The sequence below is a fragment of the Rattus rattus genome, chromosome 15 (genome assembly GCF_011064425.1).
Source record: "Rattus rattus isolate New Zealand chromosome 15, Rrattus_CSIRO_v1, whole genome shotgun sequence".
NCBI lineage: Eukaryota > Metazoa > Chordata > Mammalia > Rodentia > Muridae > Rattus > Rattus rattus.
This window is the reverse complement of record NC_046168.1, coordinates 47,175,809-47,196,287: the sequence shown is the minus strand read 5'-3', so window position 1 is coordinate 47,196,287 and position 20,479 is coordinate 47,175,809. Positions and strand designations below refer to the sequence as shown.

General features: G+C 38.8%; 1 protein-coding gene across 2 annotated transcripts in view; it reads left to right on the top strand.

Annotated features, from left to right (window-relative positions):
- Fbxo15 (F-box protein 15) overlaps window positions 1-20,189 on the top strand; it is a 228,638-nt gene extending 208,449 nt beyond the window's left edge. For both annotated transcript variants that reach the window (XR_004385884.1, XR_004385882.1), the window contains 2 exons: window positions 17,187-17,343; window positions 20,022-20,189. The gene's annotated coding sequence lies outside the window, so the exon portion shown is untranslated. The remainder of the gene's footprint in view (window positions 1-17,186; window positions 17,344-20,021) is intronic.
- The last annotated feature ends 290 nt before the right edge of the window (window positions 20,190-20,479 follow it).

Here is a 20,479-nt window from a genome sequence, read left to right as displayed (position 1 = left end):
AAGAGGTCAACCCAGTGTTCTCCTCCTTTCCCATTACTGACCAGTACATCCAGCTTTCCACAAAGCTGTTGCTGCCTGATGTAATGCCTCCTCTCAATATAGAGGCTCTAACCTCTCTCTGCCTTAGCTCTTGGAGTAGGCTCTCCAAGATGTTCTCTCCCTCCCACAAGGGAGGAGTCACAGAATCCCGAGAAGAAAATTGGACCCCAACCTACCCCATGTGCCAGGACTTATGCGCCTGCTGACTGACTCAGGCCCCGTGCTCCTGGGGGCTGTTCCTACCCCCATCAGCATCAATAAAACTTCCTGTCTCCAGTGGGGGGGATGTATGATGGCTCCGTGAAAAAACTACTCATGTTTTTTTATATTGGCCAAACTATTAGGTTTAGATAAATTGTCTTTCCTCTCTGACTTTTGGTGCCTTCATCTGGAAAGCAGGGATGTTGGTAACTCGTGCTCTGACAAGTTGTCTTCAGATCTCATGAGATAATGCCTGGACAGCACCAAGCCTAGGGCCGGAGGAACAGAAGGTGTCCTGCCAATGGTGGCTGTTGTATTGTTTTGTCCCCGTGCTTCCTCCCTATGTGACTGCTGTTATAAATGGAAGCAGTTCGATGCTTATTCAGATTTTCGGTGGAAAGGAGTCAGCGTTGCTGTTTTAGAATTTATTTAGACATAGATTTCTGCTTAAATTTTATAATGATCTTAAAAACACTGATAGGAGAAAATGCAAAATAAACGATGCTTTCGTTTGCTGTGTTGTTATTACCCAAACTAAATAGTCAGAGACTCACATGTTAAGTATTTCTCTTGTTAGAATGTCTTGCATTATTCAATTTAAAAATGCTTTCTTGGGGTTGGGGATTTAGCTCAGTGGTAGAGTGCTTGCCTAGAAAGCGCAAGGCCCTGGGTTCGTCCCCAGCTCCAAAAAAAAAAAAAAAAAAAAAAAAAAAAAAATGCTTTCATCCTTTGTTAATTGATAGGGACACCTCAACAGGGTATTGATGTTCCCTGGGGGTTTCCTGTCAAAGGAGATTGAATATTATTTAAGAGAGAATTATACTTGGGATGGGTAGTTCAGTGGTAGGCATTTGTCTAAATTTTGAAGGCTCTGGCTTCAATCCCTAACATTTCTAACATTCATTCCCATCCCAAAGTAAACCTCACAAAACATAATGACCTTATTTTCAACGGAGTGCCTTAAATCATCCAGGAAACTAACACCAGACAAAGGAATTATATAAAATAATCATTTTGAATATGCAGAGGATCCTCCAAATGAAGAAATGTTTTCTAGTTATTTCTTTTATAAAAATCACCTTCCCCATATTTACTTAAGGTGTTGATGGCAGAGCATTTGTGTTTATTGATTATATATATATATATATATATATATATATATATATATGATTTTTAAAATAAACAACTCCATTAAGACATAATTCACATACTTTAAACTCATCTGTCCAGTGTAAGAGGTCAGTTTTAGTACATTGTAAGGCTTGTAATAATTGTAAAGAATGTGTTGAATTTGCATACATTTGTGAATTTTCTTCCTTTCAGTTTACTCATCTTTAATTTCCTTCTGTGTAGTCAGAGAACATAGTTTGTATGATTTACATCCTTTAACTGTTCTGAGAATTGCTTCGTGGCCAGTGTTTAGTTTGTTTTTAAAACTATTTCTTGTGCACATGAGAAGACCGTGCATTCAGTTTGTTTTCAATGTTTTAAATTCAGTTAGTTCATAATGTTTTCTAGTGTTCAACTTCCTTGCAAATCTTCAACTCAGTAGATTCTTTTGAAATGTTTTCCAATTTGTTGTATTCCCTGAGGAGGATATATGAGAGGGAATTGTTTCTTCCTTTTTGTTTTCATAGACAGGGTTTCTCTGTTTAGCCCTGGCTGTCCTAAAACTCATTATGTGCACCAGGCTGGCCTCTAACTTAGAGGTTGCCTGACTCTCTCTACTGAGTATTGGAGTTAAAAGTCATGCACCACTACTGCCCAGCTCAAGAGGGAACGATTTTTACCCTATGTGATATTAGAGGAAAAATGGAAGAGGCATACACAGAACTGTCTAATAAATACATTGCTCACACTTCAGTGAGTTCCTCTTTGAATAGAGAAAAGAATTCAGAGTCCATAGGGGAAGCAGGGACTTTGGTTGCAGTAAAACCTCTAACGTCTACATGACACTTAGAGAATACTCACTCCACCCCAAGCTCTGCTCTAGGGGTTTGAAAATATTAAATAATTTTCACTATAATAACATAATACATTTTCATCTAATGCAACATGTTGGTACATGGTTTACCATTCACCATAGTTTATCAATAAAAGCATCAGTTGTGCAATTTGAGCCACTATTTATAATATTACCTCTAAGGCTCCTAGAGATAGCCAGATACTGGTTAAACATAGAAGCATTGATTAGGAATTTGGTTAACAAAGTATAAAAAGATCAGCACTCGTTGTAGAGAAAGTCCTGATAGATCTTTCTAGGAATACTTAGTTTCTAGAGATTGGGATTGTTTTACCATGGTGACTGATTTGGGTATAGTTTGCATCTTAATGAAGAGTATACTGGGATTTAGAGAGAAACACACAGCACCTCTCTCCTCATAAATGCATAGGTTTTGTGGGGGCCTCATTTCTTACCTTTACTGACATAACTGTGTAGAAGGAATGAAACTCCTCTTTATCTTATAGGAGAACATTGGAGCAGGAAGCAGCCCAACCAAGATGATGATCAGTTGTACTCCCATTGAGGTGGTGCAGGAAATTAGAACGCCAAACCTCCCTCCAGTACCCATTAGATATACCCCAAATCCATATTTCATTTGTCAGAATACTCACTCATCATTCATTATATTTTATTTCTTCTAAGGAATTTCTGTTTCCTCCCTATCTTTTCTTTCTTTTTGATCTTTGGAATCTTCCTTTACAGTTCCCCTCCTTTGTTTTACTCAACAAATCTGTGCCTACTATGTATGTTCAGCTGTTGGCTGAACAGTGATAACAACTAGAGATCCTGTCCCTCACCCTTTAGAATTTATGATTTAATGTCAAGACAGACAATGACACAGCTATATACACATGGCAAGTTGTAATTATGACAAATGTCACAAGTGTAGATAAATAATTCCATAAGATCTTATGGCAAGAATATTCTGTGTGATCACAAAAGGCAGGGCAGGATCCTCAGATGTGGTAATGTTAACAACTGAAAATTAGCACGAATTGGTACAGGTATGTAAGAAAAAGGAAAAAGAAGCCTTAGGAGGATGAATGGTTTGTATAAATGCCAGGGACTGATAACAATACGTGAGCATATGCAGGAACAGGAGAAGCAAAGTGAGATGATATAAGACACCAAGATATTGCAGGAAGGCACATAAAGGCCTTAGGGAGTTTCCTGGTGGTAGAGACTTATCTACCAAGAAGAGAAAATGATGTGGATGTAAATCAATACATCTGGACAGATTATTTAAAGGTTATAGTGCATGGGCATGTTGACTTTAGTGACTCAAGACCTTTCAAAATATATATGACCAAGAGGGGTACATGGGCTTCTCTCATTATCACATATCATATTATTCACACCTGAGCTTAGAACATGGTACTTCCAGGTATAGTGCCTTGATATTGTTTGAGAGATTGAGAAAATTGCTGAAACCAGATGTCATTATGACTTACCCATTTTCATTACAGAATTGTCCATAATAGAATATCCTAATTTACTTCCCCTAAGATTGTGTTAAAATGGGTATGATAGGTTTCCAGACCATAGCTGGAAGCCAGAAACAATTTTGACAGATTTACTGCCCAGTCTGAAGATTAGATCATTCTCCTTTTCATATTGTGAGGGTTTATTCCTTATTAAATAAGCAAAATATACTAGTATTCTTGGGTCTTTATCTCTTAAGACTCCTGTGCCATATCTGTCTATGTGTTAATTGATTTGTTATGTGCTTTGTATAGGAGTGGTTCTGATGCTTTGATTTAATTGGGAATTTCCAAGTACTGATGTTGAAGGTCCTTGTCCCCACTTGGTTCTTGATCAATCAAAAAAGATTCCAGTGGCCAGTTTCTGGGAGAAGAGAGACAGGTGGCCTTTCCAGGTTCCTATAGGTTAGAAGAGAAGAGGAGGAGATTGAGAGACTTGTGGGAGAGGGACAGAACAGACTTGGAGCTGAAGGGGAGATCTTCCAGACTGTAGATGGAAAAGAAAAGCAGATCAAGGAAGGGCAGCTCAAAAATATCTTGGACAGCAAGACCATTGGGCTTCACAGAAAGTAACTGGGCAACTAAGTTGAAGGCATATTTAGAGGTTTTGAGCTAGGAGTAAAGGTAAGGGCACGCTAGCCACAGAAGACTTAGAGGAACCCAGGTACAGAGCCAATAAGGCAGTTTACAAATGAGCTAATACATGTGTATCTTTCATCTGTGGATCTAAGATAGTTCCTGGGCAGGTGCATGCATGTGAGTGGCCAGGAGCACAGGGAGGTACAGCCAAAAATCTCATCACTACAGTGCTTCTTTTGTGCATTCTTCTTTGTAAGAATGTCACCCATGGCAACACTTGTGAATAGCCAGCCAGACATGTGGGCTTGTTTTCTCACATACATCTCTGAAGTAACAAAATATAGGCAGATTCAGACAAGAGAGACAATATTATATTTTCTAATTAGAATCTCAATAGCACTAAAGCCTCACAAAAGCTGCCTATTTTGACAAATAGATCTCCTTTATAGGCAACAGTTTAATGCTATAAATGAGGGAAATAAGACCATTTGTTCACTATTTATATGAAGCTCAAGTAAGCTTGCATGATTATTATTTTAAACTAATCATGCTGGTTTTTTTCCTTGATTTTACTTCACTTTGGAGTTGTCTTCATACTCACAATTAAATTAATCCTGAGTTTAACTCTCAGTAAGTATCTCCATGCATTTCATTTAATAAAGTGAATTCCTGGGTAGATAAATATTCTCTTGTCTCTGATTTCAAGTTTTAGAATTTTGTGTCTTCAATGGTAATGGAAAGTAAGCCATCACTAGAGAACAATAATCTACCATGTACCATTTGGATTTCCTTAATATTGTGTTCTTTGACAAACTCCAGAGAGTTTATGGGACTCTGGAGATGGTGTTCAGCCAAAAAGAGAAAGCACAAGTGATCCATGAATTTGGGGTATGTATACCACAAAGTCTCTTTAAAAATGCTACCTACATTAAAAATGGGTTAAAGACTGAAACAGATCCTTTTATGGATGAGATAGTGCAGTACACCACAGAGGATCTCCAGGAAACATAGACTCTAGCAAAGTACCCCAAGTACAATTTTTTGAGTGGAAACAAATATTTGTGTAATAGTAAATCTAAAGCAAAATATCTTTCTTTTAAATTATTTTATGCATAGTCCTCTCTGTGTATAAAACTTCACCTTTCCCAAGTCTGTGTGTGATAGGTTCATTATATTTAGACATTATTTTCAGGGTTCTCTTGGCTTTATTCAAGATACCAAGAGTACCTAAGACCATTATGAGAATAATAGACAAGATGGAATGAAGAAAAGGATGTGCACTAGAACGTGCCACAGTTTAAGGACTCTTGTTTATGATGACATCCAGCCTCCATAGCAACATGTTTCATCCACTTATCTATTATGGTTACCCTCTGAAACATCTATAATCCTTCCAGTTATGTGCCATGTCTTGGTGTTTCCTGTTGGGACAATTGGCAGTGTATACATAATAGAAAGGAAAAAAACCCACTGTTAGAAGAGAAGGGAACAATGTATGATTAGAGACCTTGAATTTTTTCAATAAGCATGAATATTTCCTGGTCAGGTTCAATGAGATGTGCAGCAAAGCAATTCAATTCTCATAACCAAGTCATGCCCCTTACTTTCCAAAACTTTATAGTCGGCATGAGAGATAGGACTTAATATGTATATGTATAATTCTATGTCCAAATATAGAGCATGTAAGCCTATAGGACACTGCTGAGCCTTTCTGGGGGAGAAGTTACCTAGTCTTAGACTCAGCTATGGAAAGGTGGATGGGAAGTTGAGCAAGGCTTACTTCAACAGAGGCAGTGGAATATTAAAGTTTTGGCAAGTGATAGATACTAACTGTAGCATACAGAATAGATCAGGGAAGAAAAGTCAGGCTTAGTAGAAATCTCCTACTGGCCCAGAGTCCAAAAGTTGTGGCTTCAGCGTATTGAGGTTTGCAATTGTGACAGAAGTTTGCATCTCTAGGAAAAGCACCTCGATTTTCTAATGCCTCTACTTCTAAAATTTGTTGATGCTTCACCAAAAAGCCCACCAAGAAGGTCCTAAGTTGTAAGGAGAAGAGTGGAGAACCATATTACCTTAGAGACTTTAAGTGAGGATACAATTCTAAATGTTATTCTTTCTCATTGTGATTTGTCCAACTTCCCATATATTCTATAACTACATGGCCCTGGAGATAGCTGCCAGTCACCAGGGGGTAGAGGCACATTTGGCATTGCTGAGACCCCAGCAACAGTTATTCAACTTATTCACTGAGAGTTCCTGGTGGAGAATCAGTATAGTGGTTAATTCTGCCAGCTAAGCATGGGGTAAAATTACCTAGGAGACAAACCTCTGATCATGACTGTGAGGAAGTTTCTAGATCATATTAATTGCAGTGGGAAGACTGGCCCTAAATTTGGGTAGTATCATACTCTGAACTGGGATTCCGGTTATATTAAAAAAGATAGCAAGCTAAGTTCTGCATACATCTCTCTGCTTCCTCACTTGTGATGTAATGTGACCAGATGTCTCAAGTTTCTGCCATCATATCAGAGCCCTCATTGTGGAACCAGAAGTTGACCTTGGAAGGGTATAGAATAGTTTCTCAGTAGTTTGGCTGAGGAAGACATGGGTTTTTAGAGAAGACCTATGTTTGATCTCACCGAGGAGTGGTACAGTGAGCGCTGTCCATGGTCCTGACGCCGATGTCAGCCACTAGGCTCTTGGACTCCAAGTACAGCTGCACTCTATCTGTCTTGTCTTCATCCTTGTCCAGTTTCTCTCACACAGGTCAAGCCAGTGATGCTAAAAGATGGTTCTCCACTAATCGTGTATTCACTTTGCTGACTTCACTTTCTTCTTCTCTAACTTAATTTTCCCCTGTAGTTGAGCTTGCACATTTCATTCTCTTGCTTTAGTCTCAACTGAATGCCTTCAGAGTTTTTTTCTAGTCAAAAGGGAGCCATGTTCTTTTGGGAACAATTAAAATGTTTCAGCCTTTTCAAATTTAAATGAATGAAAGAAGCTTTCAGGCAATTTGATTGCTAGAAGCAGGAAGACTGTTCTTTCCCATCCTTATAACAGGACTTGGGGCAGGCCATTTTTGCAACCTATTTCCCTCTAGGGCTGCAACCCATTTGATTCGAAGTCATAAAATAGAATTTTCAATAACCATAGTTAGGCTTTTATTTTGCAAATATGCAGAAGTATCAGTTTAAGCCTTGAGAAGAGTAAGACATCTCACATTATTTATATTTCTATGTGATCTTTATGACAAATGACCCCTTTTCCAATTCCTGATGAAAATCAATGTGTGTTAGGCAGTTCTGGGTAAATGTGATTCTTCCATATTCTTTTCATAAAAAAGCGCTTATAACTGGTAGATGAAGCTAAGGAGAAAATGAGGTCTCAGAGCTCCCAGCCTTCTGCAACTCTAGTTCCAGGAGATCCAGTCCTTCCTTCTAGGCTCTGTGGGTACCAGGCACAAACATACACACTCTCATACATTACAATTAGTAACAAACCTCTTTTCAAAAATGCTGTTAGCACGTATCAAATTTTAACCTTTTAAGAAGAAATGTGACTTTGTAGGACTAAATTCAAAGCCACCTGACACTTCAATGTCCAAAATAACTGTGACAACTAATTCTGAAAGAAGGAAAGAAAGAAAGAAAGAAAGAAAGAAAGAAAGAAAGAAAGAAGCTATATTATATCACAGAAAAGGGAATCTTGGCCCATGAACCAATTTCTAGACTTGAATCAGTCAGCAGACCCATCATTAAAACTTGAGAATTGGTGTTAAGAGTCAGGAGATAAGATGAAAAGGCATTTCACAATTCTCCCCAGAGGATGAAGAAAAGAAAATATGGAAATTTACCATCTACTGGGGGAAAATGCCTGGTGTCTGGATCATACATTACAGGAGAAATGTCTTCAATAATAAATTTATGACTGCTTACCAAGACAAAAATTCATAAAGGGTAGAAGCTAAAAAAGTAAGATGTAAATATTTAAATATATAATATATTATATATAAGTAAATAAAATAATTAAAATGTTAGGATATAAAAGCAAATCAGTGACAGAAGTCAGAGAAAACCAGACAGGTAAATGAGCAGACAATGGGAGAAGAAAAGTCAAGATGAGCAGTAGAAGACAGTTTTAGGTGAAAAGTAGAAACAGAAGCCAAGCAGCATTGGCAGGATTATACTACTGTACAAGGCATAGTGTGGGGGTAACAACACCAAACACAAAAAGCCAGTACCTTAATACAGTGTTAAACTACTCACTGGGCCAGCCAGCCCTGTTCAAGCCATAATCTTCAGGTTCAGGAAGTGACCCTCTCTTAAAAAGTAAGGTGGAAAGTGTTCTAGGAAGACACCTGATACTGTCCTCTGATTCCTCATGTACACACACGCGCACATATTTATACATATCCATGTCCATGTACCTCCCTCAAAGAATATTGTTTGTTTCTCTTCCTTAAATATAGAAAATGTGAAAACTAGTCATGGAATGACCATAGGCAAATCCCATTAAAATAACTTAGATACTTGTAGGACTCATAGGGAAATCCCATCAAAATAACCCAGATGCTCATAGGATTCACTCCCTGACAGAATTGAAGCAGAGTTCTAATGCAATGAGAACATCGCCAAGACTATTCTAACAACAAAGAAGAGGACATCCAGCAATGGCTGGACACAGTATGAGGACTCATCCTAAATGCATTGATTTGTAAGGAGGGTGGGCCAGGAGCAGAGGGATTCATGCTTATTTGAGAATCTATGCTGGAACAAAGCTAAAAGAAAGCCAAACAGAGAAATAACAAAATGTCGAAATTGCTTAGAGCTGTATTCTGAAAATATGCAACTAAGAAACACACCAATAAATTATATAAGGCATCCAAAGGATGATGTGTAGATCCTGACCATAGATTAGAAAACCTATGAAAAATTAGTGACTTTGTGGTAAAGAAGTAGACTAAGATGGTAAGAAACGTGAATAGACTGTAGTAGTTATTACAAATGTGCTCAAAATCTATTAATAAAAATACCACAGGTTCTAAGTCAGTTGTTAAAGGAGTTACCTAGTTTGCCCAAGGCCCTAGGTTTCAATTCATCCCCAGGACCATGTGAAAACAGACATGGCAGTACTCACCTTTAATCCCAGCACTAGAGAGGTAGGCAGGAGGGTCAGGATGTCAAGGTCACTCAGCTACATAGTGAACTTGAGACAAGCCTGAGCTATATGAAACTGTCTTAAAAATTTCAATTAAACTGCAGGGCCTAGAGAGATAGATGGCTTGGCAGCTAAGAGTACTTGCTTCTTTTTCAGAAGAACTGAGTTCAGTTTCCAGCACCCATATCGGTTAGCTATCAAGCTCTCAAGCAGTGTAACTCCAATCCCAGGGTATATAACATCCTTTCCTGGTATCCTTGAGCACTTACATGTAGATGGTACATGGTGCACATACATACACTTATACACACACACACAAAAACACACACACACACACATACACACAAGGCAAAACCATTCACAACTTCCTTGGTCTGTCAAGGAAACTGTTTTCTTGAAGTCATTCACCTCTCTGGCTCCTATATTCTTTCTACCCTATCTTCCACAATAGTCCCTTGAGACTGGATGTGATATGAATGTCCCATCTGGGGCTGCATAATCCTCAGTCTCTCATCCTTTATGTATAGACCAGTTGTGCATCTCTGAGCTAACTACCTCTATTATATGAAGAAGCTTCACTGATGAGGAATGAGAGATGCTCTGCTCTTTATATGAAAGTAAGTCGTCAGGAATAATTTTAATACTATGCACACTCAGCAGAATAGTAGTGATAATAGTATGTTCTCCTCTAGGGTTTATAGCTTATATAGCCACAGACGGACTATTGGTTCAATTAATAGTGTTAGATATGTGTTCCATATTATGGAATGGACATTAGATCTAATCAGAAAGTGTTTAGTCACTCCCCTAACACCCATGCCACTATTGTACCAGTGAGATACTTGTCAGACATAAGAGCTACACAACCTCAATCCAGACATCTCCCAGCATTGAGGTGTGGTGGATATAAAGTCTCATTACTGCTTGAGGAGGTATTGGCATTTGATAACTGCTGGGAGAGTGACAGCCAGTTTTATTATTGGGCAGGTTTCTGATTGGTCAAAACCATTCCAAGACAGGTCTCACATCGAAGATTATTTGAATGATACAAATTGGAGTTGAAGATTTTTGAAAAGAAGTTAAAAAAAAAAGAACTTGAAATTGGGTGGATTTTAGAGGTAGACATGGATCTGAGGAGTTTGAGGAGGAAGTGAATGATGAAAATACATTATATAAAATTGTCAAATAATAACAGTATATAAGTCTTAAAATACTTTGAAATTTATGACTTCAATTCTGATTTATATTCAATGCTGAAAAGAAAGATAATTTTAAAGTTATTTTATTAAAACAGACTTCATGGTAAGATAGAAAACTCTCTGGTTATTTCTTAGAAGCTTGTAAACATTAAACATCAAACGTGCTGACTCATACAAATCATTCTCACTTACAGATAGATATACAACTTTAACTGAGATGTCAACAAACAGGACAAAAAGTATACAATGTCTAAATTAAGCTTATCCAGGAATACAAGTATGGTTCAGTACCAGAAAATGAATCAATACAATGTATTATATTAAAAAGGAAGTAGACATAAAAAGCAATATGAATCAAATAGACATTAAGGAGCACCCCCACCCCAATATTGCTAAAACAAAAACAAAAACAAAACAAAACAAAACAGAAAAAAACAGGAATGAGAACTAGATGCCCCATGATTTGAACTACTTGGGTGACTCTGTGTAATTGTTACACTCACTGGAACAGTTGTTATAAATGTTGAAAAAGGAAGTGTTTTCACAGTAGGTTCCCTTTGTGGTGGCTTTTTGTCATGAGGACTTCAGGATGAATCCTACGACACATGGTATTGACTAAGGAAGGCATTTTCTGACGCATGTGAAATGAGAGGAGCTGAACCCATCTCTGGGGGAGAGAGAGGCACACAGTTTCCAATCTCCTATCATGGAGAGTGGTCAGGCTGGAACATCTAAGCATGCCACAAGCCTCATTCCAGTAGGGATGGCTATCCTGGAGATTGCTCTTTCTAGAGGAAAGACAGCAAGAATTGGCTTTTTAGTAGAAGACCACATAGTCTGCAGACTGACACATATTCCCAGTCATTTTTAGGTAAGTCATGTTTCTGAGATCTGGGATTCATGAGGAAGCTGTGGCTCTTGTTGTCTCTGCATTAAGTCCCTCTGAACTGAATCCTATTCAGTAGAGTAGAACGGGGAGCCTAGAAGTAGCTTCATGCCCCCCCTTTCCTTGACATTTTCTGCCTCTTGACTAATGGGAAAAATTAAAATGTTTTACTTTGGCAAAGATGTGATTTCATAAAATAAAATCCAAATGAGACATAAATGAGATTTCATAAACAAATTAGCAATTTTCTGTATATTATTATTTACCAGGTGATTATAAAAATGTGAAAAATTTAATTCTGAGTTAAAAAACTATGAAGTATTTAAGGATTTCTCAATAAGTTGTCATGAATGTCTAAGTGAACAAATTATTTTTAAATTTTTGAGTACTGTTAAAAAGTTTTGAACAAGTGGGAAGATACCTTCAATAAAAATAATTGGTAAAAATTATAAAATCAAATCTTGAAAAATGTATTTATTTTATATAACAGGATTTTCTTTGGACTGCCAACTCCCAAATAATGACCCAGAGACTAATATTTATTATGACTGCTTAAGGCTTTTGCTTATTCTTCTTCCCAACCAGCTCTTATAAATTATTAATCTGTTTATTCTATTCTGGCCAATTCTCTCTTACCAGTCACCCTCCCAGAGTTCTAGCTCTCCTTAAACTTCCTGCCTTTCCTCTCCTGCTTCGCAGTAGGCCACCAGATTTTTATTTAACCAATCAGAGGATGAAAAAAGTGTGCTTGCAAAATTCCCAGGCAAGAGATGATCCAATAAAAATAACAATATCAATGTCCAGTCTACACTTAACTCTCTATCAGCACAAAGGGCAGCATTTAAATAATACAAAGACAATCTTTACACAGTACACAATAATATATCAACAATTTATATATATGAATTTTATATAAATTAATCATATTAAATTGACTTTAAATTCTCTATGGAAGTTGTGTATTTGAGAATAAATTAGAAATAGTCCCTGATAATTAAAGGTATGAATCATTCTCAGTTAGAACCAAAGATATCAAGTAGTGTTAATATTCTAGATCTATTGAAACTCATCATGTAACATTAGTTAGTATATCAATTTAATAATACGACACTATAAATATTGGGGCACAACTAGAGATTTATTGGGAAGGAAATAAAATTGGACTCTTATTTTTTTAAATATCAAATGTGTGGCTTTCTTCTGTTTCTGTTGTTATTGAAAACCAGCCTTAGTCCATGGTGATCTGACAGATACATGGGATTATTTCAATCTTCTTGTGTCTATTGAGGCCTGTTTCGGGACCAATTATATGTTCAACTCTTGTGAAGGTACCATGAGGTGCTGAGAAAAAGGCATATTCTTTTGTTTTAGGACAAAGTGTTCTATAGATGTCTGTTAAATCCATTTGGTTCATAACTTCTGTTAGTTTCTTTATGTCTCTGTCTAGTTTCTGTTTCCATGATCTGTCCGTTGTTGAGAATGGGGTGTTGAAGTCTCCTACTGTTATTGTGTGGTGTATGCTTTGAGCTTTATGGATTTTTTTTAAATGAATGTGGGTGCTCTTGCATTTGGAGCATAGATATTCAGAATTGAGAGTTCATCTTGGTAGACTTTTCCTCTGATGATCATGAAGTGTCCTTCCTTATCTTTTTTTTTTTTTTTTTTGATAGCTTTTGGTTGAAAGTCGATTTTATTTGCTATTATGATGGTCGCTCCAGCTTGTTTCTTGGGACCATTTATTTGCTTGGAAAAATTTCCCCCAGCCTTTTACTCTTTGGTAGTGTCTGTCTTTTTCACTGAAGTGAATTTCCTGTATGAAACAAAATGCTGGGTCCTGTTTAAGTATCCAGTCTGTTAGTCTATGTCTTTTTATTGGGGAACTAAATGCATTGATGTTAAGAGATATTAAGGAATAGTGATGGTTTCCTGTTATTTTTGTTGTTAGATGTGGAATTATGTTTGTGTGGCTATTTTCTTTTGGGTTTGTTGCAAGAAGACTACTATCTTGCCTTTCTAGGGTGTAGTTTCCCTCCTTGTGTTGGAGTTTTCCATCTATTATCCTTTGTAGGGCTGGATTTGTGGAAAGATATTGTGTAAATTTCGTTTTGTCATAGAATATTTTGGTTTCTCCATCTATGTTAATTGAGAGTTTTGCTGGGCTGGCATTTGTGTTCTCTTAGGGTCTGTATGACATCTGCTCAAGATCTTCTGGCTTTTATACTCTCTGGTGAGAAGTCTGGTGTAATTCTGATAGTTCTGCCTTTATATGCTATTTGACTCTTTTTCCCTTACTGCTTTTAATATTCTTTCTTTGTTTTGTGTATTTGTTGTTTTTACTATTTTGTGATGGGAGGAATTTCTTTTCTGGTCCAATCTATTTGGAGTTCTGTAGGCTTCTTGTATGTTCATGGGCATCTCTTTCTTTATGTTAGAGAAGTTTTCTTCTATAATTTTGTTGAAGATATTTACTGGCACTTTAAGTTGGAAATCTTCATTCTCTTCTATACTTATTATTCTTAGGTTTGGTCTTCTCATTGTGTCTTGGATTTCCTGGATGTTTTGGGTTAGGAGCTTTTAGCTTTTTTCATTTTCTTTGACTATTGTGTCAATATTTTCTATGGTATCTTCTGCCTGTGAGGGAGAACGCTCCTGGCAGCCCAGCTCTCTGGGGGCATGTTTTGGGACCAAGAGCTGTGGGGAAACCCCAGCTCTGGGTACAGATAGAGACCAGAAGGGTCCTGTCCTTGGCCACCCTGTGGCCCCTGTGACCCATGTACTCCCAGCTTGTCTCTTTTTGGACAGTCAATGGAGAGGAAGTGGGGTCCCACTTCTTGGCTATGGGCTTTGGAGGGAGCATACTCCTGGCAGACCATCTCTATTTGTAGTCCAGCACCCCAATAATGGTCAGCTGTGAATGGAAAGACCAAGGATCTAATAGTTGCTCAGTCCCACAAGGCTAGTTGTTTCAGCTGGTCTTCTGTAGATGTAGCTTCCAACAGATGTGTCTTATTCTCATATGGCCGTGGGCCTTTAGGTCTGATATTCTTCCCTACCAGTGTGATCTTTGCCTCCTTCCTCTTTTTCCAGTTCCTCACCTGTGCTTAAAACAACTGACCCTGGGCTCCAACCTCATAGGTAGCAATGAATAGCCTAGTAAGAGCACCAGTGGAAGGGGAAGCCCTTGGTCCTGCCAAGACTGAACCTCCCAGTGAACATGATTGTTGGGGGGAGGGCGGCAATGGGGGGAGGATGGGGAGGGGAACACCAATAGAGGAGGGGAGGGAGGGTTAGGGTGATGTTGGCCAGGAAACTGGGAAGGGGAATAACAACCAAAATATAAATAAGAAATACTCAAGTTAATAAAGATGGAAAAAAAAAGAAAAAAGAAAAAAAAAAAGAAAAAGATTCACAGAGCATATTCTCTGTTGTGTTTCATTTTCTTTAACACAACCCAGATGTGCATGTGGACATTCACGTTTACCGAGGAGTGAATAAACTATACATAGCAAATATTACTGTGAATATTTTAAAATGATTTTGGGGACTTGTTCTTATCTGTTTTTATATTACTCAGAATTTTGTAACATGTAGAGATTATAAGGGTCAGAGGCTGGGGAGGAGGCAGGTGAGACAATTCTTCTGGACAGGACAGGATTACAACACTCATAAAATCAATAGCTTTCCTGCCTGCCCAACGTCTGGATATGTTCAAGGCAGGCAACATCCCAGCATATGGTGGAATGGGATCATGAGCTTCCATTTCAAGCTGAGTATCTATGGAGAGTTGATGGATTCTAAGCAAGAGTCAGTTTTCTTCACCGGTGTGGCCTGTGGCCATTGGACCATGACCCAGTGGATGGTCCCACACCACTGTGCATACAGGCAGCACAAACTGGTCCCAGTGATCTATTTTCTGCTCTCTAATGGAAGGGAATACTGTATTTTGTGAGTACAATGTACCTTTTTCAATACAGAAACTTTCATTTCGTGTAACCAGTAAAGTGCATCACAAGATAATAAAGTATAGGGGGCAAGATCTTGGAGGGCGAATGCTGAGGGATCCAGGAAGAATGAGAGGGAAAGATGTGTGGTGAAGACTATTAGAGACATCATGTGCATGTATGAACTTTTGAAGGATTTAAAAAACTGTATTAAAGCTTCATAATGGTTATTTTTATCTTAGATATTCAAGAAAAAGCTCCTTTTATTTAAAAATAATTCAATATTAGAATTAATACCAAACTTCTGATATTCTGATATTTGCATGAAATGGTTAAAACACATACTCTTTCTCTAACACACACACTCTCTCTCTCTCTCTCTCTCTCTCTCTCTCTCTCTCTCACCATATAAAACTTGTAAACTCTATAAACACTTTCCTACTTTAACCCTATGATCAATAAGGAATTGATTTTCAGACAGAAGCTCTTGGATGGGAAACAAGCCGCAGCCGCAGTACCCTGCTCTCAGGGCTTTGACATTCATGTTTGTGTCTTTTCTTCTCCCCTTGCTGATGGCATAGATATCTCCTCCCTTGTTGTTGCTTGTAGAATTCCTGGGGCATCTAGCTTACAATCACATGAATCACAGAGCTAAGGGACAGATTCCAGTAATAGCATGAAAAGTGTTCTGTCATTTAGTTTTTGGGTGTTGAAAGAGCCCAGCTGCCCTGCAGGAGCCAGTAATGCTTAGAAAGAAAATGGCATATTTCATGCTTTTTCTGCTTCAGTTAAAAACATGACAGCAAGTCCATCATTTTGCTCTTTCTGCAATACTAAGATAGGGAAGGACATTTTGTTCTCATATTTTCCTGTCCTGGACATAAGCTGATTTTTGGTATCGAAAGTCTTCATTGAATTTTCAACACCAGGTCTTAAGCTGATGTTCCCTGAGCTTCTGGATATTACATGAAGGTCAGCCAAAGATAGAGCCTGGAGTCCTCCAGAGTGCCAGGAGCCGAGGGGCTGGGGCAGCTCGTTCTGCCTCTTCTCAGACCTCAGCTTAAACAGATATCTTTAAAGGCTTAAACTTGGTGTTTTAAAAAAAAAAAAAAAACCAATCCTTGCAAGTACATACTAATTTAGATGCCTCATTTTTATGCACTAGAGAAACTTTAGAAATCACTGTCTTCAAATTCAGAATTGCTAGATGGTGCTGTTCATCTGCCATGCTCAAAGAACCAGGGCCCTAACAGCTGATTTTAATCTATGCTCCCCAAATTCTCAGACACGGCTAAAGTGGAGACCAAAGGAAATGATTTAGCGAATAAATATGGCAATGGTGATGATAACGATGATGGAAATCATTAAAGGTTATTATAATTGTTTCATTGTCTATGTGTCTATGTGAGTATAGGTCACCTGTCTGTCAGTACTGACAGGGTCCAGAAGAGAGTGTCATAACTTCTCAATCTGGAATTAGAGTCTGTGGGATGCCCTAGGTGAGTGCTGGAAACTGAACTCTGGTCTTCTGGAAAAGCAGCAGGCTCTTTTAACTGCTGAGCTGCATCTCTAGCTCCCAAAACCCAGAGACGATTATTCAGACAGAGCTTTGGGTGTACACATGGAGGTGTGAAGATGGAGGTGTTTTTGGACTAGAAAACGTCTGACATGGTTCATTTTTTGTTGTCACTTTGACAGGATCTAGAATCATCGATGATACAAACCTTTAGATTACTGAGAGGAAAAGTCCCACCCTAACTGGCCACATCACTACGTAGACTGGGCTCTGGGCTGGAAATAAAGGAGACAGCAAGTTGAGCGAGTGCATTCATCTCTCCTCACTTCCTGACTGTGGGTAAGAAATGACCAGCTTCTTCATGCTCTTGATTTCCAACATGACAGACAATACTGTCACATATTTTCAGCTAAAACCAAGCCCTTTGTTTGATTGTTTTTATCAGGTGTTTTGTCCCAGCAAGGAGAAAAGTAAGCAACAGAGTGCTCCAAAGGATGCCGGAGCTGCCAGGGCTTCTGGTCCTGATGCCCAAGCCCTCTCAGTGAGGAAACTGTGAGGATCATTCCCGGGGACCATGGCTCCTTGTGCTTCCTTCGTTTTCTCACTTCCATGTTGGTTGCCTCTTTCCATTTCCCATAACAACTGTGTTCCTGAATAATCCCCCAGTCCTCACAAGATGATACTAGACACCAGGAGGGGCATGACTGTGTGTTCTCTGAGGATGGCAGGCTGCTTGCATAGGCAGCACTCCTGACCTGACCCGCTACTGTTTGTTAACTCTTAGGAATCTGCTCTGGGTTTTTCCCACAGGCTGAAGGTCTGTGATCCTTTCTGGGTATCAGGATTTACTACCTGCTTTGTGTCCATCAGCAATTGGAAGTTTCTGCCTAAGCACTTAAGTCAGTTATATAAACTACCAGCATTAAAAAAGGGAACGTCAGTTATATAACGCTCATAACATTTTGCCCTACTTGATTGTTCTCTTTTCCATGCTGTGTGGCAACAGTCCTAACTTGATTCCACCGCAGCCCTCCAAGGGCAGTGTTTGGCCCGTGCCGGTGTGCAGTAAATCTACTGGTTGTCTACTGTTAAAGAATGCATGGCTTTATTGCTTCCAGAAGTTTGTGTTTCCTGTCCTTTTATTAAAAGATTAGATTTTGAGTGTTGAAATCAGATGACTATTTATAAAGCTTAGTTTTCTACGTTGCCCATTAGGTCCCATAGGGATACTGCTGACAAACACTGCTGGTCTCAGTCAGACCAAGGAGAGTAAGCAGAGAACACTTTAAGAACCCCAAACCGATCACTTACAATAGTACAGCACCAGGCCTGCTGTGGAAAGCACTTAGAAGGGTCACATGAGATGTCATCTATTGTCTTCACGTCTCACCTGTACGGAACTGGCAGCAGAGAAAAGTGACAACTCCAGCAATGGTCTCTTATTTTCCAGTTGCCAACTCAGGAACGTGGTGATAAATAGAAATAGTTTTCTCTTTGGAGTTCGTTATACCATAGTACCACTGAATGGAGTTTAAATGTAAGAGGGCAAAGACAATGGATACCTCCTGAAACGTAAAATTGATTATTGGCATACATTCATTATAGATAGTGATAGGTTTCAAGGACTTTGATGATATCCCATTTCCCTGTGTTTGTCTGCACCCCATTTCCTCAGTCTTGCTTATAATTTCAGACAGTATAAATGCACATATATATGCCTATAAATGGCTTTATGAACCTGTGGATAACCTAGAACTTACAAATGAATGAGAGGAGACGAGCAATATTTATTTTATTCTGAGACTTACTTTGTTTACTTGCATCAATTTTCCTGCGAATGATGTAATTTCCCATTTTTTAGTTTTCCTTAGACCGTTAGGAGGACTTTGGACTATCCCAGGCTGTTGACACTGCTTTGGTTCCTTCTCCCCTCTCATGCTTTCCCTCCCTTGTAATCACTCGTCCTCCCTCTCCTTACCCCGGTCTCTCCTATTTCTCTCCTCCTCCTGTTTCTCCTCCCCTTCTCCCTGCATCCTTCCCTCTATCCTCTCTCTCATTTTAAACCCGACTTGAGTGAAGACAGTCGGTCATACATTACTCTTGTTGACTTCCCTGCTTCTTTTTTTTTGCCGTCTATATTTCATGTTGAATTATAGGGTTGTTTTGTAAATATTAAACCCACATCTACTGGCCTCGTTTCAAGTAAATGTTTGACAAAAAAATGGAGAAAACATTTGTTGAGTGGCACAAGAAGAAAGGAAATACTGGCTTTTGTAAAAATGCATCATTAAATTTCTCTTTCCTTGAAACTTCAGTCTTCAGGCTCAGACACTGACCACATGTATAGCTTTCTTTCTGTGGGTGGTGACAGGTTTTGGACTCCAGCCTTTGAGAGCTCCTTGCCTATACAGTGACTGCTAATAACCATCAGTCCTTTTGGACTGATGCATGGTAACCCCAGATAGCACCGTTTATACTTTGTAGACCTTCAGATGTTTAAAAATTAAGGTTTTCTTGAAATAAGAAACAACATGTAAACCTCATAGATGCCTTGAAAGGGATGATAGCTCAGACTGAGGGACCATTGCCAATGGGATGCATGGCATTTTTACATCTCAAGACAGAGATTCGGAATTCTTTTGGTTTTGTTTCCTGAAGCGCACACGTTGTGGTATCGACCGACTGCAAAACGCTGCTTGCTATTTAGCTGCCTCTTGATGGGCTTAGCTCACAGCTGTGGAGCCTAGGGTTGTTATTCTTGGAAAGCCATGGGAGGAGTTCAGTGTGCTCTCATGCAGATTACTCTCCTGGCTGGTTTCAAATAAAGTAAATATAGAATGCTACTTCCAGCACTAAATGCAGCAGTATCTTGTAACGTCTGAAAATACCATTGTTTATTTTCTTATACCTTGGTTTAAAATTAGAGAATCCCTTTTGATTGTATATGTGGCCGATCCATGACTAAAATATACCCTTTTTTTCTTGTCTGTTATTAAACAGATTGTTTTTTTTTAAAGGAGCACAAGGAGTGCCTGGGGCTTGTGCACCTCTGAGCATGTCTTCTTGAGTGTTGAGATACTATAGGAGTTTGTTGGCCCAGATTTCTCAGAAGTATGTGATGTTCAGTCATGGGCACTTTTGGATATATTCAGCTAAGTGCAAAGTACAAGGCAGTAACTGTTAACCTCTACATGAGTTATCCCTGTGTGACCCCTGAGTGACCCCCATGTTGTTCCTGTGTGATCCCTGTGTTACTCCTATATGTGCCACCTTGTATAACCCCTGTGTCATTCTTATGTCACCCTGTGTCCCCCGCTGTGTGACTCCTGCATCACCCTGCATCCCCATGTGTCACCTCTGTGACCCCTGCATGATCCCTGTATTACCCTGCATCTGAAATGCTATCTAGGGCAAGAGAAATACCATGTGGAGGGATGACTTGTGGAGCCAGCATTCTAGAACCTTTCATTCAAAT